The sequence below is a fragment of the Borostomias antarcticus genome (assembly GCF_949987555.1).
Source record: "Borostomias antarcticus genome assembly, chromosome: 22".
Taxonomy (NCBI): domain Eukaryota; kingdom Metazoa; phylum Chordata; class Actinopteri; order Stomiiformes; family Stomiidae; genus Borostomias; species Borostomias antarcticus.
In genome coordinates this window covers 4,915,061-4,941,552 of record NC_140255.1, presented here as the reverse complement: position 1 = coordinate 4,941,552, position 26,492 = coordinate 4,915,061, and the positions used below count along the sequence as shown (strand labels likewise).

Sequence of the window (26,492 nt, the reverse complement as noted above, 5' to 3'; positions counted from 1 at the left end):
GATTGATGAAAATAAATCTGTATCCATGGAATTGCAGAACCGCTATCTGCTAGCTAAGATCTCTGTAGTCGACACCAGGGACTTTGGGGAAATTGTTAGGAATTTCCACACATTCTTCAAACGATCCACCTCTGGCAAGAGCTGAGGTTTTGAACGAGACATTTGCAACTTTTGAACTGTGCAACAAGCAGCACTGAAATTGAACTCTGAATCTCTGCGAATATCAACGTTCGCCAACAGTCTACCATCACTGTTTCAACAAGAGAGCAAGCACGCTACACCCTGTATCGAAACCGAGCAACCGTCACGTGCCTCTTCCCTTCTTCGAGCCAAACAACGCCTCTGGACACATCGCTTTCCAACACACTACGTAAGTTTGCCATCCAGCATTCTCTTTTGATGTGGTGTGATGCCAAGTGTTGTTTAAATTTAGGGGATTTAGGATAGGCTGTGATAATCTATGACATCATTAATTTCATGTTTTCATATTGCCACATGTTTTTCCATCTATTATAGAATTGTGTTTTCATATTATTTTGACAATTGATTAGTATAACTTCAATAAATATTATGAAGCTTTGATCACGTCCTAGCATCATCACATGATATTTAATGTAGGTCATTTGATTTGAGTCGAGACCTCCTCATTCAGACTGAGATTAATAAATTAGACTATTGATAAAGGTTATCTGTTTCCCTGTACAGAACAGGGTGGTGCCACATACAAGTTTATTTAATCTATTAAATACATATTCCTTCATATTTGTGATAACCGCAGTATAATCATAAATTATACCTAGTCACAGTCATATTTCCATAGTTCTAACCCTTAGACTGCCACAAAAGTCAGTTGTGCGTGTTTTGCTTCTGGACTTGAGTGCAGCCTTTGGCATCATAGATAATGAGCAGCTACTCACAAAGCTATCAGCATATGGATTCAAAGATCCTGCCATTAATTTCCTGAAGATTTACTTGACTAGAAGACAACAACGTGTTATGTTTAACAGTGCTCTTTCAGACACTTCAGTGTCTTTCAAGGAAGCTGCCTAAGGCTTCTTCTCTTCTCTATTCTTGTAAATGATATTCCATATGTATTCAAACAGGCAGAGATGGTGATCTATGCTGATGATACAACCATGGATGTATCTGAAGAGAGCACTAGGAAAGTTAATGAGATGCTTCAACAAGAGTTAAATGTGTGGTATTGGACTCTAAACATGCTCTTAGGTCAGATCATACTTTGTGCCTTTCTTTGCAATGTGCTGCTATTGAGCAGGTTAGAGTAGCCAAACTGTTGGGTGTCACTATTGATGAAACACTATCATGGTCTACTCATATTAAGAATATAGTGAAGAAAATGAGTACAGGCATCTCCAATCAGAAGGTGCGCCCGCTTTTTGGCCGATACAACAATTAAACTGGTTATACAGTCTAGGCTTGTCATGGTACTCGGTACTTCGGTACTAATTCGGTACTTACATTGCTGCGGTACTGACGGTATCCGTTGTTCCATGGTACCGAAGGTACCGTGTTTTCTATTTAATTTTCCGCTTGTCTTCTTCTACGCTGCTGCGTGCTGCCGTCCAATCACAGCGCACCGCCCATGACAGCAGCGTAGAAGAAGACAAGCGTTTGCCGGTGATTCATTTTGTGAAAATATGAGCCGGTTTTCAGCGTAAGATTGAACATGTTTATTAGCAGCGCATTTCTTTCAAAACCATGCGTTTTTGAATACGCAACCCTCCTGCTTCTGTGAGTAGCCTACCTTTGAAATTTCTCTGTGATACTTTATCGCCCTTTATCGAAGCGGAGTGACCGTTGAACCTGATTTCTCTAATGGGGGGATAAGGGACTGCTAGTCCGTCAGGTTAGCAGTCGTGTGAGGGGGTTCCTAGTTTAGGTGCTGCAAGACCTAAGTGGAATTATGACTGGACTTTTTCAGTCATCTAGGCTACAACCCCCACGCCTGTCGATCCTGCCCGAGCACGACGCAACTGACCACTAGTTCAACCCAATAACATTACGTTACTTATTGATTACTTAAGACTGTCACTACAAAACACTATGATGACGACCCAGTTCGGCTAGAAACAGGTAAGCACACGAGTAGGAGAAGCCATCTATTAGCTATTTGGTAAGGATAATTCATGTAGATGATAATGTGAAAATATAAGTGATTGATATTGTGTAGGGCATTGTGTATTGACACCTGGGCTGTGGGAGTGACAGCGTGTAGCATGTTATGTTTTATGTTTCGGTGCTAGTAGACCCAAGTTTGGGGAGATTTCATTTGGGGAAGAACCGTGATGGGGATCTCTGTTCTTTTTATGACCTGCGCTAGCCTCTTGCTAGCAAGTTAGCGATAGCACTAGCGTGTAGCACTGTTGACACTTGTCATGTGGTTTGTCTAAATAAACGCGTCGTCATTTGGTCGAAGCTGTGTGATGAGCGAGCAAGAACGCTACACAGTTCAGTTGAATTGCTTGCGGTACTCATGCACATTGTACTTTACACACGTGCATGTATTACTCACACGCACGCGCGTACGCCGTGGTACCGAAATTGGTACCGAGTACCGTGGAAATTTACTGGTACCGGTACCAACTACTGAATTTCTGGTAGCGTGACAAGCCTCATACAGTCTTTAGTCTTGTCCCATCTTGAGTACTGCCCAACAATCTGGTCTAGTGCATCAAAAATGAACTAGTTGTACTCCAGTACACTCAAAATAGAGCTGCACGCCTCGCACTTTGATGCTTTATTAGAAGTAATGTGAATGTAATGCATGCAAGTCTGATGTGGATGAAGGTAGATGAAAGACTAGCATGCAACATTATTTTGTGTTTAAAGAACATCTGTACTTCATGTTAACCCATTAGCCTGCTTTCACAGTTACTACCTACCAATGATACACATGGCTATAATACCAGACAGGCCACAAGCACACGTTTTACCCTACCTCAGCCTAGAACAAATGCACTTAAAAGAAAACAGTTTTATACAGAGCTGTAGCACATTGGAATAGACTCCCCGAACATATACGGTAATCCTTATTGAAAACAAATACAGTTTCAAAAAGAAACTGAAAGGAGCTGTCATCCATAAAGAAATAAGGTTGAGCCCAGTTTGATTGTTTACCTCTGGTAAATGCAGATGCAGATATTTTTTTTATTAGCTCTTTGTTTTTGTTTTTTCTATGTTGATGCCGATCTAACGATTGTAGCAAATATAAATCAAATTAGTGGCTACTTGTATTTTTATTTAATGCTGTAACTTCATTTATTTTATTCATTTTTACTTGGTTTTAGCAAGTGAATGCTGTTCACTGATTATTTTTATTTTGTTGATTGACACTGTATCATTTTATGGTATGCTCGTCTGTCTTATGTGGACCCCAGGAAGAATAGTATTCACTATGGTGACGACTACTGGGGATCCGTTTACAATTATAATTACAATTACGAGTTCAATTTCAGCATTCACACCGTCCAAATGAACTGCACCCAGGGGCAGACTAAACAGGGTTGGCGTGAACGCGACCTTAAACTTCTGTAGCAGGCTAACAGCTAAACCAGCAGGATTAAGAGCTAAACGGCTAAACTACCAGGTTAAACAGTTAAATTAGCAGGCTAGACAGCTAAAATAGTAGGCTAAACTAGCAGGCTAAACTAGCAAGCTAAAGTGTGGACCTTGGGAGAGGACTGGATGTCCTTGGGTATAATGTAAAAGGTAATATCAGAGACACTGATAAACCACGTCAGCTGTGTGACCTTTACAAACACACATGTACACACGCACGCGAGCACACACACAAAGGCACAGCAACAAAAGCACTGCAACACAGTTTTGTGTGCACAGAGGCACTCATGGTGTACATGCATAATGGTCATTTATAAGTGTGTGTGTGTGTGTGTGTGTGTGTGTGTGTGTGTTCCCGGGTGTGCGTGCATGCGAGAGAAAGAGAAGGGGCAGAGAAAGAGAGAGAGAGTTGGAAAGAAAGAGAGTGAGGAAAAAGAGATTGCCTGATATAAGACAGAATTGTCAACTCGTTACACTCCGTTTCCATCTTCAATCTGACAGTTCCTCCACTCTAACTGATTTCCATGGGGGAGGGGGATTTGATTTTCCCTAAACAATCACTAGAGCTTGACAGTAGTGTTAGTCCCACCCATGGCGATTATTGGCTAATCGATAGCCCCTCCCGCGGTACTCATTGGACCGATCATTTTTCAACCAAGAAACCATTGTTTCATGTCACAATGCCAGACCAGGATCAGTCAACTTGAAGTGAGTCATTAGTGGCCAGTGTCTGCCTGTGCCTCTGGCTGTGATGGCAAACCAAGGAGAGAGAGAGAGAGAGAGAGAGAGAGAGAGAGAGAGAGAGAGAGAGAGAGAGAGAGGCAATGGTGTAGTGGAGGGTAGACCGAGGTATACAGAGTATACACACTTACCCAAAGTACACCCAACCAAGTGAGAGAAGAGATAGGAAGCCACACAGGGGCAGGGGAGGAGAGAGAGAGAGAGAGAGAGATGGGAGATACAGAAAGCATGTGATAGAGAAACGAGAGGGGCAACGAGACAGGAAAGGAGGAGTGTCCATTAATCTCTTGCATTACTGCCGTCATTTCCACTATCCTAATCACAGCATGTGCTCTCTGAGATTTAAAATATTTAAATGTGTAATCTGTCAGTATTATGAGGTTAACACACCCCCTCAAGAGCGCTGCCCCCCCCCCCTCTACAGCCCCCCAACACACCACACATACACAAACACCACACACACACACCACACAAAAACACACACACGGACACACACAGACACCACACATTCGCACACACATATAGACACCACACAAAAACACACACAGACACCACACACATATGAATTCTTTGTTTAGGTCCTCACCGCACAGGCACCACACACAGATATACACCACACACACACACAGCTACCACACACACAGACACCATACACATGCCCACCACACACAGATATACACCACACACACACACACACAGCTACCACACACACAGACACCACACACAGATATACACCACACACACACACAGCTACCACACACACAGGCACCACACACAGATATACACCACACACACACACAGCTACCACACACACAGACACCACACACACACACAGCTACCACACACACAGACACCACACACACACACAGCTACCACACACACAGACACCACACACAGATATACACCACACACACAGCTACCACACACACAGACACCACACACGGCTCTGGTCTGACAGGACTCTGTGGAGACGCATTAGTACGAAAAAAGAAAAGAAGAAAAAGGCACATAAAAGCAGATGTCTATAAATAGCCACACAGAGTTGCTAATTGTTCCCCATGTGTCTGTGACCCAGTGACTCTGGAGGAGGCCTGTCTGCTCTTACTACTGCTCAACCATCATGCATTATTGATTTACAGTCTTGCAACACACCAACTAGCGTGCCTAAACGCTCCGTCAGAGCAGGGACAGCTGAGATTTAACACATCTCACACACACACACACACACACACACACACAGCATACTGTACACCCCACACACACACACACACACACACACACACACACACACACATGCACACACACTCCTTTCTCCTATTCCACCTTCCTTGTTCCTGGAATACAGTTCCTTGTTCCTGGCATACCGCATACTGTACAGAGCCTGGCAGGCCAGTATTCTCTCTTAAAAACCTGCATTAATAAAGCAGAGTGAATCAACTGAATGGGATTAGGGCTCTGAAGGATACTGACCCATATAGGACTGTTGCTCTGTGTCATGTCTGCCCAGGCCTAGCGCGGGCTAAGCTCCTTAAGAGATGGCCCCAGGGATCCATGGCAGGATGGAGGTACAGACTCAGATTCCGGCCTTATCTCTGCTAATTTACCCCAGGAATTATACCCACCCTTCCCTTTCTCTCTCTGTCTCTCCATCTATAACCAGGAATTACACCCACCCCTTCCTCCCTCCCTCCCTCCCTCTCTCTCTCTCTCACAGACACACACGCACACACAGCTCTCTCCCCCTCTCACTCACACAGTACAGCACATCACTCTCTCTTGTTCTCTCTCAATCATCTCTTCTGAATTTTTAAAAGGATCCCCAGTCTTTTAAATGGAAAACAATCAGAAATAGTTCCTCGCTTCCCCTCTGCTGGCCGCAGACTATGGGGGTGTCCTTAATTTGAACTCAAAGCTCTCTACTCTCATCTCTGCTGTTTTTATATTAGATTTAACTATTCTCACAAATCTTACTTCTGGCAAACATTGAGAGGAGACCCATGCAGAGACATCTGTTCAGAGGATGATGTCCAGAACCATCTTGTTCAGCAGACTGACTCCCGTCTCTGGCACAGGCTTCTGGCAGTCCAGGGAGATGGTCTTGGTAAAAGGACAATGCAGAATAATCACAGCTTGCAACAGTATTTGCCCAAGAGCTATATCCAACATAATCAATATAGAATATTTGTATATATTTTAAATGAGGGTCCAAGCAGTTCACATAAAATCAAACATGCTGAATTTGGAGCACCTGTGCGTTAGCCTCATCAGCATAACAGACAGTGCCTACAATCCGCGTTGAAGCACTACCAGAGACAACATACACGATCCCTGTTAAAGCACTACCAGAGACGTCTGTGATCCACGTTGAAGCACTACCAGAGACTTCTGTGATGCGCGTTGAAGCACTAACAGAGACAGCATCTACGATCCCTGTTAAAGCACTAACAGAGACAGCATCTCCGATCCGTGTTGAAGCACTACCAGACGTCTGCGATCCGCGTTGAAGCACTAACAGAGACAGCATCCACGATCCCTGTTAAAGCACTAACAGAGACAACATCCACGATCCGTGTTGAAGCACTAACGGAGACAGCATCTACGATCCGTGTTGAAGCACTAACAGAGACAGCATCTACGATCCGTGTTGAAGCACTAACAGAGACAGCATCCACGATCCGTGTTGAAGCACTAACAGAGACAGCATCTACGATCCGTGTTGAAGCACTAACAGAGACAACGTCTACGATCCGTGTTGAAGCACTAACAGAGACAACGTCTACGATCCGTGTTGAAGCACTAACAGAGACAACATCTATAGTCGCGTTTCCATTACACCTAGAACTGCGCAAAACCTAAATATCGCAAAATAAAAAATTGGTAATGGAAACACCTACATTTCGAAAAACCTCTCAAATTTCGATAAAACTTTTTACGCTCTCATGAAGTGGTTTTTCAGAAGTTTCGATATAGAAGTATATCGCAAAAGCGTAATGGAAACACTTTTTTTGAATTTAGGCAGGAGAAGAAAAGGAAGGGGTCACGTGATTTGCTCGCTTCAAAAAATTATGCGATATGCCTCCGGAGCAAGTGGAAGACCCTAAGCAACGATACCTAGCTGGGAAACGCGCGCTGTGTAAGAGCGGAGCCGAGGGGAAAGCTACAATAAAGTTCAAATATGACAATGGTTTGTTTACTTAATACATCCACGGTTTACTTCCTGGTTGCGCTTTGCATGAATTGTGTGGCGTCGCGAGACTAGACTACGAGAATTACGGCTCTTGCGCAAAACACCTTTCAATGGAAAACACCTGCAAGTCGCAATTGTACTTTGTCGAAACTTTCGAAATATCGCTTTTATTTTGCGAAAAAGTGTAATGGAAACGCAGCTTATGATCCGTGTTGAAGCACTAACAGAGACAACGTCTACGATCCATGTTGAAGCACTAACAGAGACAACGTCTACGATCCATGTTGAAGCACGTTCATGTTGAAGCACTAGGGACAGCGTCTACAGCCTATGCTGAAGCATTATAGCTTTGTGATATTCTATTATGAACGGGTTGATATTTGACACAGCAAGCAGAAACATTGTCCTCCCTCCCCAGAGAAAAATTGAAGATGGGCTTTTCTCTCCATTAATCAGCCCAATATCCATGACTTTGATGAGTAGGATTAGGAGCACCCCCTCTCCTTTTTCCTCTCCACACACACACCAGTTTGACTTGGCGTTAAGAGATTTTACTTAATTTTGCCACATCTGCTGACAGAGTCTAATAGTCTAGATAGTACACGTTTTGTACTGAATCTCAGGACAATAAGCTTTGAGCTTTCAGATTCTGTTTCTTCTGTAGATGAACATCCTTCTCCTGGTTCTGTACTGGGAGGAGACTGGGTTCGCTCTACATGAGTAAGCAAGAGAAGAATGAGAGAAAGTGAGGGCATTGGCAGGTTTGTTTTGGTGCTGTAGTGGCAGGTTTGTCTTGGGGCTGCTTCGCAGGAGTATAAGAGATGTTTTCAGACAAGGTCAATAGGACCCTGCCAGGGTTATAGCGCACACACACACACACACACACACACACACACACACACACCCTCAGCTCGAGCCTCTGTGAAATCGCAGTAGAGATATGCACACACGCACACACACGTACACACACGCACATACAGTACACAGTGCTGTGACACATGTACAGTACACTAGTTCAGCCTAACCCTCCCCACTCTCCAGTGTCTAGATGGCTCTACAGAAAGGTAGCCTTGTGAGACCATACTGATCGCGCAAGCTGACGTTCTTTTTCTCTCCACAGATCAGTCTGGACTTCCATCTATCTCAAATGATTTCCGGAGATTGCATTTGCAACCGGGACAATCAGGGACTACATTTTAACTGCTGTTCTGCTCCCCAGTGGGGACGCAGCCCCTGAATGGTTCCTGTAGTTTGTGTGAATATGAAATACAGGCTTCTGGCAAAACAGTAGTGTTGCATCTCCCGAAGAAATGAGCACTAATGTTAACGTCAGTAGAATAAGTAATAAGACATACTGTAAGTGCAATTCTTGCACAAATAGACTCAATAACAACAATTCAACAAGAACAAAAGTATGCAAAGTTTCTTGGAGGAAAATACTTTTTTTCCGATAGGATTTGGCAAAGGTGTTGTTACTCTGATTGGCTGAAGGAGCAGTCTGACAAGGCAAGTACAAGGCATTCTAGATAGGGGGAAGGCCAGACTGACAAGGCATTCTAGATAGGGGGAAGGCCAGACTGACAAGGCATTCTAGATAGGGGGAAGGCCAGACTGACAAGGCATTCTAGATAGGGGGAAGGACAGACTGATCTGTGGAGAGAAACAGAATGTGAGCTTGCTAGATCAAGATGGTCTCATGAGGCTAACAGAAACGCTGTTGAGTGCTGAACAACACATCTCTCCAGTCTAGTGAAAGGCAGCACAGCTTTCCTCCATGTTTAGGCTGTCTGAGAATCCCAGGTGTGTCCATGAGGCCTGGCTGACCTGTAGCAGATAGAGACTCTCAGAAGTGTTGGCTTGCAGCGCTACAAAAAGCATGGGGCAACCCTGCATTGTGCACTAAGACTACCTGATATACCTGCATTGCTGGTCTGTATATGTGTGCGTGTGTGTGCGAGCGTACATGTGTGTGTGTCTGTGTGTGTCTTTGGACATTGCATTACTGTGGGTTACATTACATTTCAGCAGTTTTTAACGTTTTGCGCATACAAATTGATCTGTGCATGGGTGAAAGAAAGGCAAGTATAGCTTGAATTTTCAAAGATAAACAATTTGGATTTGAAACAGCAGGGAACATGGAAAAATTTGGTACACGAGGCTGGAATACAAATAGAGAGATAGAGAGGGGGAGAGAGAGAGAGAGAGAGAGAGGGAAAAATTTGGTACACGAGGCTGGAATACAAATAGAGAGATAGAGAGGGGGAGAGAGAGAGAGAGAGAGAGAGAGAGAGAGAGAGAGAGAGAGAGAGAGAGAGAGCACAGCGTGCATAATCCCTCACATAATACCAGTACAGAATCACAATACACACTCATCAGAGGTACATGCAACGAATCACAGTTAAATTTCAGTGAGACATAATTTAGGCTATAAAAGTTATTTGCAGTTATTTGCAGGCCTTATTAGAATCGTGTTTTTGGTGCAATCCCACTAGTACACGACTTTTACTGCACGTGACAAAGATGGTCTAAGCATATAGAATGTCTATGCTTAGGTTCTCAGAGAAACATATTCACCAGATCACCATGACTACTTCTTGCCAGACACTTCCTCTCCCCTTTTTGCGATTCAACTCTCACATAGTCTGCTTAATTATTCCCTCAACCAACCAACGACTACAATGGACCCATTTATCTCAGAGGGCGCACTAGCCAGATATTTAGTAGTGGGGGGAAGCATCTTAAGGCCATTTTGTGTCTTGTCAAAATCCAGATGTCAGACAGATCCAATCTGCCCAATAGCTCTTACTATATAGCTAAAATGTTAAGCCTATAGGTCTACAAAAAGAGATTCACAACAAAGCTCAATATCCTTCAACTGGATCTTGCACGCCACTTTCTTCTTTTCAAGTCAGTAAATTATCACAATGCAATATGCTTTAGTGCAAACAATAACGTAGGATGTAGGCTAAAGTTGTAACTGTAGTCTAGAAGATGCTGCCAAACTGGCCCATTCATATGACCCGGACAGGTAGAGAAAAACCCTACTACTCTGACCCTAATACACAGAACGCTGTACAGCCCATAATACACTTATAATAACTGTAATAACAACCATTACCACGGCGGAGGCAATAAGAGGCGATAACACCTGGCACAAACGCCCGAGGAAATGATTCCTTTTCATTTTTTTCTACCCTATCAATGTTCCCTATACATTTTGACGAGGTGGGCTAATATCTTGCTTGACTTAACCGCAACCACCTAGACAGACCAAACTAGACTCTTCTGCAAGGAGAAGGCAGGTTAACCCGCCATCTCTCAGCTGATTCAGTCTAAACAGGCCTGGGGTGCTTCTAGACCAGTGGTTCTTAACCTGGGTTCGATCGAACCCCAGGGGTTCGGTGAGTCAGTCTCAGGGGTTCGGCGGAGGTCAAGACACACACCCGACTCATATGATTCGTGATGAAACGCCCCGCTTGGCCATCATTGGCAACAGCAGAAGTCACACTGATTTGCAGTAAATATTCATTATTATGTTTTTGTTTTTGTGTGAAAATCATGTTTTGATGGTTTTGTTCTTTGAACACAGTGATGTTGATGCACGGTTCATTTTGTGCACCAGTAAAATATATACCTATGTTTTGAATTTGAAAAAATCATATTTTATTTTTCCAATTAAGAAGGGTTCGGTGAATGCACATATGAAACTGGTGGGGTTCAGTACCTCCAACAAGGTTAAGAACCACTGTTCTAGACATGTTTTTGGCTGGTTACGCTCGAGCAGCTTCACGCGCTCCTCTCCCAGCCACGGACACGCAGAGCTCCAGCACGAGCACACCAAGTAACAAGTGATCCATTCCAGCAAGAGCCTGATAGAACCACAATGTGACATGTCTCTAATTCATTAACCGCGTAGAACACACAACATACGATTCAAGTTTCATAGAAATTCAAAATCCCATGAGCTCTCGGCTCCGTCTCCCAGCCAGGCACGCACCACGACACTATACACACGAGCCTTGTTGCCTGCACCTGCATCGACTGCAAGGCTAAATAAAATACAGCATGCATGTTGTCAAATAATAGGACGCTGTAAGAAGTTGGCTATTGTGCCATTTGAAGTAGTGTAGCCTAACCTTATCATAGCCACCATTTCTTAAGTCCCTGAACTGATATAGCCTATCCGTTTTTCCCTGGATCAGAGTAGTGATGTGACTCACCTGCCTAAGCGAGACGAAAATCCCCCCATTCCTGGGCTTTCTTTTCTTCAAAACAAAAAACACTGACTTGCACTTGTAGCCGCGATAGTCCTTCCAGATATCCTTGCAGTCTGACGTGGAGGTGTTTTTAAGAATGTCCTTTATTAACGTAATTATCCTTAAGGCATCCTCTCTCCGTTCACTTGTTCGTATGTATGCCTGCTTTGCCTCCGGTGCTCAGTCCCTCGCTTCTCTGATGTTCTGGCCTGGACTCCGCGTGAGGTCTCCGGATCCACTGAAGCTCCGCGGGAGCGCGCTGCGCGATCTCGACTCCGCGTGAGGTCTCTCCACTGAAGATCCGCGGGAGCGCGCTGCGCGGTCCCGAATGAATTTTCGGGAGCGCCAATGGAGACAGGAGTTAGTAACCAAGGGCACACGCATCACACATTCGAAGGGTTTCCAGATTACTTCTAGTCTGGATGACTAGAACCTTAAATCATAATTATATCTTGCTCTCATGATGAAAGTCAAACATGTAACATGGGATTATTTGCACGTTCTCAGTTTTTCATTCGGATAGGCCTGTGAACTCATCCAATCATATATTCTGCTGATAGCCTATATACCCTCATTCCAGAACCCAGAAATCTTTTCCAATGCTTAATTTGGACTGTTTTCCGTGAAGTGTGCATTCCTGGCAAATACTATCTATCTTAACTCAAATGTCGTGTTTTGAAACAATATAATCAGACCATTCATAATACTGTAGGCCTACATTCGATACAGCTTGCTTGAAGCAGTCACTCACACACATACTAGGTCCAGCAATATGAATAGCAGTCATTTATTTGATAATTGTATGCATTATAAAATACATAACTTTTATTTCCAGCAAAGGTGAACGGTTTGACAAGTGTGTCTATGGCTCATGACGTTGACAGGGTGCCATAACCAATGTCCCTGATAGTGGACATGTTCAGAATGTGGTAAATGTGTTGATCACAATGCAGTCTGTCTGGGTAGATAAACCTGGCAATAAAGCTAGCAGTCTAACTCATTTTACTAGCCGTCAGTCTGTTTATACTGAAATGATACTTCACTAAATTGTGCAGTAGGTAAATGGCAGTTAGACAAAAGCTTGTCTCTCATGTTTGGATTTCCATATGTATGAATGCTGGGGGGAGTTCAACGGAATACCAATGGTGAAGTTGGTTGGCAGAGATGGCAGAGATGCCACACACACACACACACACACACACACACACCAACAGCTTGCATACGCATCACCCCAACACATGATTGATTGAAATCCAAGCTTCAATTGCTTTATGGATAGCTTTGAGTGCTGAAAAGCACACACTCTCACTCACTTTCACACACACACGCACGCACGCACACACATGTGCACACATACATGCTCATGCACTTAGTCGGAGTGTGTGTGTGTGTGTGCGTGCGTGTGTGGGTGGGTGGAGGTGGGTGTGTAATCCTCTCTGCCATAGGGACAGTACAGACAGTGGTCACTGTGGGAGCCTCGCTTGACTAGTTATCTGTAGCCCCCCACCCCCCCCCCCCCACACACACACACAGATCGAGAGAGAGAGAAAACCAGTAATAATTTTAATCAGAAGTCTAATCAGGTCCAATATAAATGTCTGCATTGTCATTGTGAACTCAGAGTAAATCTGCTGACTCAGTACAGTACTTAGGCATGCAGCACTACTATAGGTTAGAAGCAGTGTGAAGAGACATGTTAAAACAATTCTTGCAGTATTACATCTAGTCGGAGTGTACAAGGGGTTTCCCTTTGCTGTGTAACCCGTCATTGAGTGCATAGGTGCATAGGGGCCATATCCATCACCAGTCAACAATGTCCTGTACCATCATGGCAAGTCATTCATGGCCCCCAGACACCAATAGGCCTAATGTCTAACAAGCAGTAGTCATAAACCGGTGCTGGCAGCTGAACAGAGGTGCAGCTGGTGCACCAGATCTACAGAACATAAACAGAGCCCTATCCCCCTCTTATTAAAGAGAGGAACTAGAGTATCATATCCCCTGTGTCCTTGTATCTCTTTCTCACTCCCCCTCTTTCTCTCTCTCTCTTCTCCCTCCTCTCTCTCTCTTTCTCTCTCTGTTTCTCTCGCTCTACTCCCCCCTTCTATCCAGGGGTGTCGTGGTAACCAAAGATGCGTATACTCTGATTAAAGAAGTGAGTATACTGCATCAGAAATGTTAGTTTTTATATTAGTGGTTTTTAAAGAAGTGGGTGTACTTTGGGTAAGTGGGTATACTCTGTATACCTCTGTATACCCTCCACTACACCATTTCTCTCTCTCTCTCTCTCTCTCTGGCTTCCTATCTCTTCTCTCACTTGGTTGGAGTGTGTGCTGACAGCTGGGTACTGTTGGCGGCTCCGCCCCTCTACAGGAGAGCTAATTAGCAGGTCCCCCCTGTCACCAAGACCACCAGATGGGTTCCCACAATGCACTGCCAATGTCAGCGAGAAGGAGCAGGCCCTCACAGGTGGAGAGAGGGAGGGAGAAAAAGAAGGTGAGAGGGGAGGAGAGATGACAGAAAACAGGAAAGAGAGATAGAGATGAGAAAGAGAAAAGAAACACTCATGTCTACTCTGCAATGCTCTCTGTATGTCTGTCTCTTTTTCTCTTACATTTACTGGACCAATATGATTTGAATCATTAATTGTAATGGTTCACATTAAAACCACTCAAAATAAATGATTTAACTGTAATGCTTATCTAAATCAGCATGAGGAATATTATATTGTAGCATGCTGTTGAATTATAGCATGCTGTTGAATTATAACATACTGTTGAATTATAACATGCTGAGAGCCATGTTGGCTGTAACCTCATATGTTCTTGTTTCTCCTGAAATCATTCTTAAAAAAAAAAAAGAAAAAAAAAAGGAATAGATACATTAATGCATTACTGCATTTTGATGTAGCATGCGTCAAACATAGTAGCACTTGCTGGAACATAGACACTTCTCAAAGACAATTTCTACCTTTGAAATGCTTCATGCCTGGAGCAGGCAATTAGACAAGGCTGCAGCTAGCGGATCACAAGGCTCATCAGCGCTGATAGTTCTGAGAGCTGTGGATGTGCTGCGTGTGTTTTGAGGCGAAATTCTTAAGAACTGCTTCATACCCTATACAACCACTTAGAACCCAGAAAAGCTGGTAATGGATAAGATTGTTACGGACTTTATTGTCCAACCAAGGCTGGAAATTTGTCTCATTGCAGGGTACAATAAGAGTATAAAAAGTGGCATACTCACTTACACTCCAATAATACATAGACAAATATAAAGGGGTAACACTTTACAATAAGGGTAAGCATTAGTTAATGCATTATGATGCATTAAGTAACAGTTAACTAATGTCTCTATTAACCATTTACTAATGTTATTTATGTTAACTAAGGTTAACTCACCTAACCCTAACCTTAACTAAGGTATTCATTAACATGAGTAACCTAACCCTAAATAAGCATTAGTTAAAGGACATGGCCAACATTTTGGGAAATACGCTTGTTTTCCATCTTCCCTGGGGTTAGACAAGCAGTATGAAGCATTTCCAATTCTGTGCGTGCAATATGGAGTGGCGAGACCTGGACCGATTAGCCTAGCTTAGCGGCATTCACTGGTACCAGGTTAGACCGATTAGCCTACTTTCCAAATGTCACAAAATAACCCCCCAATACAACTCCAAAACTATTCTGTTTAGAGTTTTTAATGTGTGTATTTACCACGTTGAGTGATCACAATTTTTAATTAAACATTTTCGTTTTCTAAGCAGAAATACTCTGAACTATTTTTTTTAGAACCAGGCATAGGGAATACACGCATCACTCCAAACGCGTAGCATTGTGACTAGCTAGGTATATCGAGGTAAACAAACCTGCGTTCCAACCGAGTGAAGTGGATATCATCAGACTAGCTCGTATCTAGATACATCACCATAACTTTATAAATATGGTTTATTGTGTTGTCAAGAGCTGTAATAACAGGCAGTCGATGCCAGGGTATCACGGGTCGTTCCATAGGTTTCCAAAGGATCTGGAGCGGGCGAAGCTATGGCTACTAGCTTTGAACATGGATCCCAACACACCGAGGGAGATAATCAACAAGCAGCGTATTTGCATAGATAATTTTGCACAAGATGACCAATACAAAAAAATGGATAGAAACTGAACCATGACAGTGTTTCTAACAGATGCAGCCATCCCATCCATCAGCATCGCACAGAGAAGTGAAACGGCTGCGGTAAGTGTTCTGTTATGGTTTCATCTAGCCCCGTTGTGACTTCTGATGATTATATACATATTTTGTTCATACTAAACGGACCATAGGGTCTTTCATGAAACAGATGCGAGGGGGCGTGAGCGGCGAACGCACAATGATAGACCAACAGTATAGCAATGTAGCCTATGTGACATGATGATTATAGAAGTCACTTACTCAATAGACAACCTTCCCACCATCGATGGCAGCACCGAGTCCCATTCAGTGCAGCAAATACACTCAATTTCTGTCGGCATAGGTTGGCATGATCCACATTTACATCACCAGTCCATGTTTGTTCTGCCTCTCCCCTCGGCACCCGGCTGTTCTGCTTCGCCCTCTCTTCTTGCCCGCTCGGCGTCCAAAACTTGTAGTTCCTTCTCTGTATATTCTGGTTCAAAAAGATAAGGTTCTGTATCTTGGTTTGTCCAGAACTAATCATCATCCTCTGAGGATCTGATGAAACCGCAGAGGATTCCGCTCTTACAGAATCTGCCATGATTATCTCTGAAGTCAGGTTAGTCTAGTGACTCATGATTATCTCTGAAGTCAGGTTAGTCTAGTGACTCATGATTATCTCTGAAGTCAGGTTAGTCTAGTGACTCATGATTATCTCTGAAGTCAGGTTAGTCTAGTGACTCATGATTATCTCTGAAGTCAGGTTAGTCTAGTGACTCATGATTATCTCTGAAGTCAGGTGAGTCTAGTGACTCATGATTATCTCTGAAGTCAGGTGAGTCTAGTGACTCATGATTATCTCTGAAGTCAGGTGAGTCTAGTGACTCATGATTATCTCTGAAGTCAGGTTAGTCTAGTGACTCATGATTATCTCTGAAGTCAGGTTAGTCTAGTGACTCATGATTATCTCTGAAGTCAGGTAATGGCGCGTTCCAGGCAACCCGTAACTCGTGTTTTTCCGACCTCCTGCACGTGAAAATGCTCTGGAATGGCAGTCAAACCCGTAACTTCCCACCCGTGAACTCGTACAGATCGATGTACTCCTAGTTGCCGGGTGGGAAGTTACGGGTTTGACTGCCATTCCAGAGCATTTTCACGTGTAGAAGGTCGGAAAAACACGAGTTACGGGTTGCCTGGAACGCACCATTAGTCTACTGACTCATGATTATCTCTGAAGTCAGGTGAGTCTAGTGACTCATGATTATCTCTGAAGTCAGGTTAGTCTAGTGACTCATGATTATCTCTGAAGTCAGGTTAGTCTAGTGACTCCAGTCGATACTATTGACGGTTCAAGTTGTTGACGGAAGTTACAGAGCGGACCTTTTGAAATGTGATCCCTACGCCTGGTTCTAAAAAAATAGTTCTGAGTATTTCTGCTTAGAAAACGAAAATGTTTAATTAAAAATTGTGATCACTCAACGTGGTAAATACACACATTAAAAACTCACAACAGAATAGTTTTGGAGTTGCATTGGGGGGTAATTTCGTGACATTTGGAAAGTAGGCTAATCGGTCTAACCTGGTACCAGTGAATGCCGCTAAGCTAGGCTAATCGGTCTAACCTGGTACTAGTGAATGCCGCTAAGCTAGGCTAATCGGTCTAACCTGGTACTAGTGAATGCCGCTAAGCTAGGCTAATCGGTCCAGGTCTCGCCACTCCATATTGCACGCACAGAATTGAAAATGCTTCATACTGCTTGTCTAACCCCAGGGAAGATGGAAAACATCCATTATTTCCCAAAATGTTGGCCATGTCCTTTAACAGTTAAATAATGCTTTTTGTGACCCTTATTGTAAAGTGTGACCTATAAAGGTATATAGAAGCACAGTACAGCAGTCATCTGTTACCTGGAGTTATTAAGGAGGCTGATCCCACTAGCAACAACGGGCCTTTTATAGTACTGTACTGTATGTTGTTCTTTGGGGTCCGCGGTGGTGTAGTGGTCTAATTCATCATGTGTTGGTGCAGCTGCCCACCGCGGAGCAGGATCCGTGCCCTGGTCTCACCAGATCCGAGTATGGCCAGATCCCTGAGGGTGGTTAGTGTATCTCAGCCCTAGCATTTGTTGCTCTACACCGACCCCGTTTGGTGTCGGAATCACGGGCTCGAGAGAATCAAGTAGCTGTTTCTCATATCACCAGCCAGCGGGGTTGTGCGATGAACCTTCATCAGTAAGAATGGGGCAGTTGGACAATATGGTTTATAGGAGAAAACCTGGAAAAAAAACTGAAAATACATTTATGACATTTATGAAAAAATGAATGTTCCTTTTTGCCGACGGCATTCTAAAGCACAAAAGAAATCCTTCCTGTGTCCCGCACATACTGTAGTTACCACGGTTTCCTAGAGACACTCCTGTCTTACCCACCAATCAGAACCTTTCACCTTACAATTATGCTCAGGATTTATGTCTCTGTGATGCCCCAGGTTGACAAGGCATGCTTCTAACAGCATGTACTCATTTAACAATAGGTATGATTCAGCCATGTCCTGTCAACAGTGAATAGTGAACAGTTTTAACTACTACCCTATAGAATACACCTCTAGAAATGGACAATTAGTCTTTCTTTGCAGCTCCGACTTCCAAAGACATGTTTCTGTCAACATTCAACATTCATGTTTCTACTGTATCTGTCACTCATGCAGGACTCATTGTTCTCTGAATGGATAGTACACATAATGTTTAATCATGTACATTTGTCTTTCAGTGTGACATGTTTACTGGTATAGAGGATGTGACAGTGGAACCATGGCTGTGTTCAGGTATGGAGGTTGTGACAATGGAAGTGTGGTTGTGTTCAGGTGAGCTCAGTGGGAGAGCACCCTGGGGGGCAGGGCTTTAAAAGGCATGGGTAGAAAATACCAGGAAGGTAGCTACATATGAAAGGAGAAGATAATGTCAATTATTCATCAAAGAGAAAGAAAATACCAAGAGATCAAACTCAACCAAGGCATGGAGGGAGGATGGTATCAACCGACCAGGAGAGGAGGGGATTTACATACAGCAAAGTTTACAGTATAGTCACTATTTCACAAGCTCAGTTAAATTATGTTAAAGCTATGGGCATTTGTTGGCCTCTTTATTCAACTGTCAATGCATTTTGCAATTGGCAATTCAATATACAAGGTGACAATGTACTCCTCAATTCAATTTGAACATTTTAAAGAAACACATATGAAAGAAAGAAAGAAATCCTTCTTGTGAGAAAGAAAATGTCTTGTGCATGCATACATTACCTCCAGTATCCTATTTACTATTCCTATTTATTTGTTTTGTTTTTCCTTTTATTGACTATCTCATTTGTTTTTGAGTGATGAAGCCAAAAAGCCATATTCAATATGAAAGGCAAGGATAATATTTATAGGTCAAAGGCATTAGTTTATATTGGTGGCCAAGGAACTGCCTGTTAAATATGTTTATGCAGGAAATCCCTCATTCAGTATCACGCTTTAGTCCTTCAGCACAACAATGTTATACCACAATGTCACTCATATGCTGAATGACAGTAGCTTTGTTATGCCACATTTTCTCTAGGTTACACCATTTAATGATGCAATTCATGTTTACTTGTATAAATACTAGAATATTGTGTTTTTAAACCATTTAATGGCATTTTACGGTATATCAAGGGACATTCTCTTTATATGCCTACTGTAGCTAGATAGCTACCATTGTCTGATAAGGAGAGGGCTGCACGGTGGATGCAGATCCAGTTTCTAATGAGGAAAGACTAGCTAGCCAGAAGAAAAGAAAGCTATTGTTTTCACTTGAATGCCAACATGTCAATTTAGAACTCGCCCCAAACATAGTTACATAGCTACCAACATCAGAAAACAACTAAAAACGGTGGTAACATTACTTATGTAGCTAGCTAGCTATAATATCACCAAGCTAATGAAGTGGGTTTTTCCTGTCTCTATGTCTCTGTTCTGTGACTCTAAAGGTCAAAGGCTATTCTTAGGTTGTTGACCATCAGATATTGAGCAAGGTCAAGGCTGGCAGGACGAGCTGAGGCCTTGCACAACCTTGGGCTCAGGCCACCTGGGCCGGGGTTCCTAATATGGTATGATTTCCTGTGTATCCAATAAGGATGAAGCTCATGTCTCTCTCCCTATTCTGACGTTTGGAATGTGAAACTAATGTCTTAAATAAGCTGTGTATGAGTAAGTGATTCAGTTGTTATTGTTTGCACCTACAACTCAGCATGTGCTAAATAAATCAAGCATCAGCTGTGTGGATTTGCCATTCTCTCGTCTGTCAACTTCTTTATTAAGGACCCACAATTAAAGTAAGCATATTTCTCTTACATATTTACATAATTAGTCATCACTAACATTAGCTGCTATTAGTTGCTGTAGTTACAGTACAGTTGCTAGCGAGCTAACATTACCTTGGTACTAGCTAGCTACATAATTATTGTAATCACGGTTTTCAGTCTGTTTTCTGATGTTAGCTATATACTGTATTCAAAGTGACACAAAGCTACATTGAAACCCCTGTATGAATAATGAATATTATCACTGAATACTGTCATTTTAAGTATAGTAGGCTATTTAAAGGCACATTATCCTGAGGATAATGGAATCTACAGTAAGCTAGCCTGATCCTGTTTTTGTTTGTTTGTTTGTTTAAAAGAGACTATTGCTTCAACTAATAATGTTTCATAGGATCATTATTGTTATTCCTGAAGGAATCCCATTTAATCAATATTTGTGGGCAGGAGTGGTATGTGTTATTCCACAAATATTGTCATACAGTACAACAGTACTTTATATTAAAATAATATGCTCGTTTTGTTGACTTGGAGAGACAAAAACAAATCTCAAAGGATGAAGTGAAAGATATTTTCAGATGTTTGCATTTTTTTGCGTATGGCATTCGTTTTTGTAAAACAGATGTTGCGTCTTACCCATGACACATCAAAATAAAATAATGCCATTTTTTCTAGTTGGTTATATTTCTGCCAGTCTACGCATGGATATATAAACTTGTGATTATGAAAAATGGCCATAAAATTACATTTTTCGAAAAAACACTTGAGGGTATTCATATGAATCACAATGAAATTAATGTTGTCTTTGTTCTAGAATATAACTAATACAAGGGCATAAAACATGTAGCCTGGTACGACCATCCCATTCTCGCGACCTCACATTCTGTTTCACTAACGCAGAACGGTCTGGCCTTCGCCTCCTCCAGAGCGATTATCACAAAATCCAGACCATACTGGGCCAATCAGGGACTGCGTTTTAACTGCTGTCCCGCCCCACAGTGGAAAGCAGCCCCTGATTGGTTCGTGTCCCTGCCGCACGCTAAACAAACATGGCGGCTCCCGAAGCAACGAGTGGTAACGTTAACATTAGAAGAATAAACGCAGTTATAAGTGCAGTTATTGCAGAAATAGACTTAATCACAACACTTAAACAAGAACAAGAGTATGCACTAGCAGAGTTTCTCGGTGGAAAAGACGTTTTTGCCGTTCTTCCGACTGGATTTGGCAAAAGTTTGCTGAACGCTGATTGGCTGAAGGTATTTGTCTGTCAAGGCAAGTATCCCCTCCCACATAATTGCTCTCTATGGGGCGAAGGCCAGACCGATATTGCGGAGCAAAGCAGTGAGCTCGCTAGATCGGGATGGTCATACCAGGCTATAAAACATGAACATAAAAATTCATTTTAGGGAAGTGTAATTTCAGTTTAAATGTTTTCCTACTTTGAAAACCTTATACATCATTGGCCCATATACAGAGGAGAACCCAACCTGGACAAATAATTAATAAAGAGGCCATAACAAATGTACATATTAAAACTGCGTTGAATTTTCACTCAAGTAGTTATTCTACTGAGAATGCCTGCTCAATTGCTGCCCAGCTCCACTTACTTAATAAGCTGACTGTACTGTGTGTGGTTGCACACATAAAGATGGAGATGAAAGTGCTCCCTCTCTTTCCTTCTCTCTTTCTCTGTGCGTGTGTGTGACCCATAAAGGTTGGCTAGTGTATTGAACCTGCAGCATCAGCAACAATGTTTATTCGTGAAAGGTCAGCCTCTTCCCCTTTACTGTGTGACTCTACCTGACTGCATACACACACACATGCTCTCACTCACTCACTCACACACACACACACACACACACACACACACACACACACACACACGCCTGGTATGGGAGCAGCACCATGCAGGACTGAAAGGCCCTACAGAGAGTGGAACACATGGGGGTCCTCCACCACCTCCAGGACATCTACGCTAGGCGGTGTAAGAACAAAGCCCACAACAGACTCTCTCTCTGCTGTGGTCGGGGAGAAGGTGTAGCATCCACAAGGCTAACTTGGAGAGGGTCAAGAGGAGCTTCTATCCTCAGGCCATCCAGGTCCTGAACGAGGACACTGCTTAGGCCAGCTCATTGCATATGTGACTAGAAAAAACGCATAGCGGCTAAATGCCTCCGCCAAACAATGAAAGTTGCAGTTAACATTCAGTTGACCTTTGACATTTGAATACCAAAATCTAATCCAATTAATCTAATTAAGTCCAACTGGACATTTTGGCCAAATATGTACAAATTCTGTCAAGCCGTTCTTGAGATATCGTGTTCAGCAGCCCAAAAACACTTTTTGTGAGGTCAGTGACCATTGACCTTTGACCCCCACAATGCAATCAGTTAATCCTTGAGTCCAACTGGGCATTTTACCCAAATATGAACAAATTCCGTTAAGCCTTTCTTGAGATAGTGTTCATCAGGCCAAAAACACATTTTGTGAGGTAACAGCAGCGTGCAAATTGCTGGGGGGGGTGGAGGGGATTTCCCCCCCTCTGGTTTTGATATCCCCTCCTCGGATCATTCATTTTTATCGCTGGTGGGGATACGTTTTTATCCCTGCTTCTGGTCAGACTGAATTTTCTTTTAAAACAAGCCTGAAGACTTTTCTTTTTGCCACTGCTTTCTAAGAGGAGCTATGTTTATCAGTATACTGCACTGTAACTTTTATTCCTGTATTCTATTTGTTCTATTTGTCCTGCTTTTTGTTTAAATGTCTATAATGACTTGCTTTTTGTTTTAATGCTTTTTATTTGTCCTGCCTTTTGTTTTAAATGTCTATAATGTCTTGCTTTTTATTTTAATGCTTTTAATGTCTCATGTAAAGCACCTTGAATTGCCCTGTGGCTGAAATGTGCTATATAAATAAACTTGCCTTGCCTTGCCTTACAATTCCTGTGCCCGAAAATAGATTATTATTATTAGCAATTTAGAAAAACTACACTAGCTTTTTCAAAAATATGATTTATAACAGCTAGTTCTAACCACACGTTTGATTGTCATGGCAACTGTCAATCAAGCGCCTACTCTAACTAACAAGAATTAGCAATGAAACCGGGTCAACAAAGCATGAAGTCATATTTTGCTGCGAGGACTTTGGAGGATGCCCAAAATGCCAGAGGTCCGTCACCAAAGCAGACAGGATTGACAGGATGAATATTTTATTATAATACTTATTGTTGTGGGCAATAAGCGGCCAATCGTCAGCATGTAGGCTATTGCTTTTGTTTTGCTATTCTCATCCTCGATATTAGGCGATAGCCAAGTCAGCGCAGCACATTGTCGTGGCCACCAATCTCTTTTTCACGAGACCAATACCAATTTATATTTTATCTTGTGTTCCAGATTTTCTTTTCAGCCTTGTGGCCTGGCCTACCGGTGAAAGTGCGCGTGATTGTGGACCAAGATGGATCCATGCTGAATGTTAGCCTACAACTTTGTCGGGATAGATGGCTGGTGTTCAAATTTTCTTTCAAGCCACAGGCCTACTGTAACAGTGAGTTGATGTAGCCTATAATGCACATAGTGCCTACCTTTAACTAGCCTACTCATATCACTTTTTTATGAGGTCTAAAGGTCTATGATGAGGACGGGATAGCTCTACATTCATAGCAGTGTGATCAATAACCTAACATTGTATGGTTTGTCCTTTCTTTTAGCACTTTGTTGGGTGTATATATTACAATGTGTATGAGAGCATACAGTCGTTTCCTTTGTTCTGAGAGCATACAGTGAGAGCATACAGTCGTTTCCTTTGTTCTGATGTTTACATTTGTTCAATTTCTGGACATTAAATTTTATTTGAAAATGTCCCCCCCTCTGTTCTTTTTTACAAATCGCAACAGTGACCTTGAACTTTGACCACCAAAATCTAAACAGTTCTTCATTCAGTCCAACTGGACATTTTGGCCAAATATAAACACATTCTGTTAAGCCATTCCTGAGATATCGTGTTCACTAGGCCAAAAACGCCTTTTGGGAGGTCACAGTGACCCTTGACCTTTGACCCCCACGATCTAAGCAGTTCATCCTTGAGTGCCAGTGAACATTTGTACCAAAGGGGAAGAAATTCCGTACATACATACGGTACATACATACTAGGGGTGTAACGATACACTAATCTCACAATACAATACGATACACGATATTGGGTTGACGATAACAATACGATACAATACACTAAAGGCAGGTGTGAAGCGTTGCAGTCGTGCATTTCTCCACATTTCTACTCCACTACACTTTGAATTTAGAGCTTAACTGTTGTAATATCATGGATAGGCCTAGAGACAAAAGACGTGTTTGTTACCAGCGTTGTGTAGCCAGCGTTCACTGATATACAATAAACATATCACGATACTGTTTTCACCATGACGATACGTATTGTGACGTTTCTGTATCGCAATATATTGTGGCACGATATATTGTTACACCCCTAATACATACATACGGTACATACATACGTACATATATTTTAAACATAATAGACCTAATTATATAGTTCTCTATTTAATTCATCTGTATACACTGTATCTTTATTGTCAAACATTCTAATAGATTTAAGGGGAGAATTTTTTTCTTCCACTCATCAATTTTCAGATTGTTCCTCATTCTACAACATGCATATGAGCAGAGCAGCGAGGCTGGAAGGCAAAGGTCCGGCCAATCCAGGGGCTTCACAGCCACTTCCACCACAAGGCTCTTGAATGAAGTTGGAAAGCCCAAAGGAGGGTAATAAAAGCACTTTCCAACACTGCTGAAAGAGCCATCCACTGGCTGTGACTGAAGAGGAGAGACACCATCTGGGCTGTCAAGTGACCGACTGGATCCACCTTGAGACACATACCCAGGTCTGATTATCCTGCGGGGGCCTGCCTCGGCTGAGGGTGTCTTGAGATGAAGGCCGAAACACCCAATGGTGCCGGGGCACCCAACTTAAGGACAATTCTCGTTTTTGACAACCTGGACCTTATTTACGACATATTATAAGACGTTTGACTCACCGAGATCACTTTGGTGTAGTTTCGAGGCATGTATAAGAAATTTAAAATCCAGCGCGAGCCAGTATATCCATGTAATGGTGGTGGTCGGGGCACTTAGAATGCAGTTTTAAAAAATCTATTTTCTGCTGCGAAACGGTTGTTTTCATCAATCTGTCTTGATGAATCGCTAGTTGTGCTTACATAGAGAGCATAGGCCAGTTGTGGTATTTCACATGCCTCTGTAATATGATCTTTAGAAACGTCTTTAGACACGAAATAGCTTCCTCACTTGCTCCAGCACGCATGCGCACAGCGTGCTGGAGCAACGATTGCGCGCTGTGCGCATTAGTGCTGGAGCAAGTGAAAAAACTATTTCGTTTCGAAAGACGTTTCTAAAGATCATGGCATGTGAAAACCACAACAGGAATGCTCTATTGTAAGCACAACTAGCGATTCATCAAGACAGATTGATGAAAACAACCGTTTCGCGGCAGAAAATAGATTTTTAGAAACTGCATTCTAAGTGCCCCGACCACCGCCATTACATGGATATACTGGCTCGCGCTGGATTTTACATTTCTTCTACATGCCTCCGAACTACACCAAAGTGATCTCGGTGAGTCAAACTTCTTATAATATGTCGTAAATAAGGTCCAGGTTGTCAAAAACGAGCATTGTCCTTTAAGATCTGTTTCAAGAAATACCAACAGCATCCAGTGTTCATCGCCAGGAGTTCTATTTAAGGTCAGTTAAGAGCAAACTTCAGGGATTGTTAGACCTAGTCCTAGTAATGAATCTTACTATATTAACACAAAAATGCCCAGACATAATTAAATACTGCTATTTTTCAATGTTTGATCTACCCACACTGTATACTGTATGTATATATATATATGTATATATATATACCATATATATATATATATATATATATACCAAAGACTGACTATATATATACATATGCATATTTGATGAGTTATTGCACATGATTTGAATTTAGATAATATATATATATATATATGATCTAAATTCATATATATATATATATATGTGTATATATAAATCTTGATATGTAATATGTACAATTGAAAGGAAATGTGACAAATTATGTATTGAGACATGAGATGCAATTAAAATTTATTATTGCATCACAAACAGTTATACAGTATTTGTGAAATAAACATGAATTCATAATACTTATCTTTATAGGTCATTTTCTCAA

At 42.3% G+C, this 26,492-nt stretch overlaps 1 long non-coding RNA gene across 2 annotated transcripts; it reads left to right on the top strand.

Moving 5' to 3' along the window:
- On the top strand, positions 1-25,666 carry LOC311324138. 2 transcript variants are annotated; one of them, XR_014630981.1, is made up of 3 exons: positions 1-370; positions 23,637-23,787; positions 24,888-25,666. It is a non-coding gene; the product is annotated as an uncharacterized lncRNA (long non-coding RNA). The 2 variants fall into 2 exon arrangements; XR_014630982.1 differs by lacking the exon at positions 24,888-25,666 and adding an exon at positions 18,679-18,733 and having other exon boundaries at positions 23,637-24,274.
- The last annotated feature ends 826 nt before the right edge of the window (positions 25,667-26,492 follow it).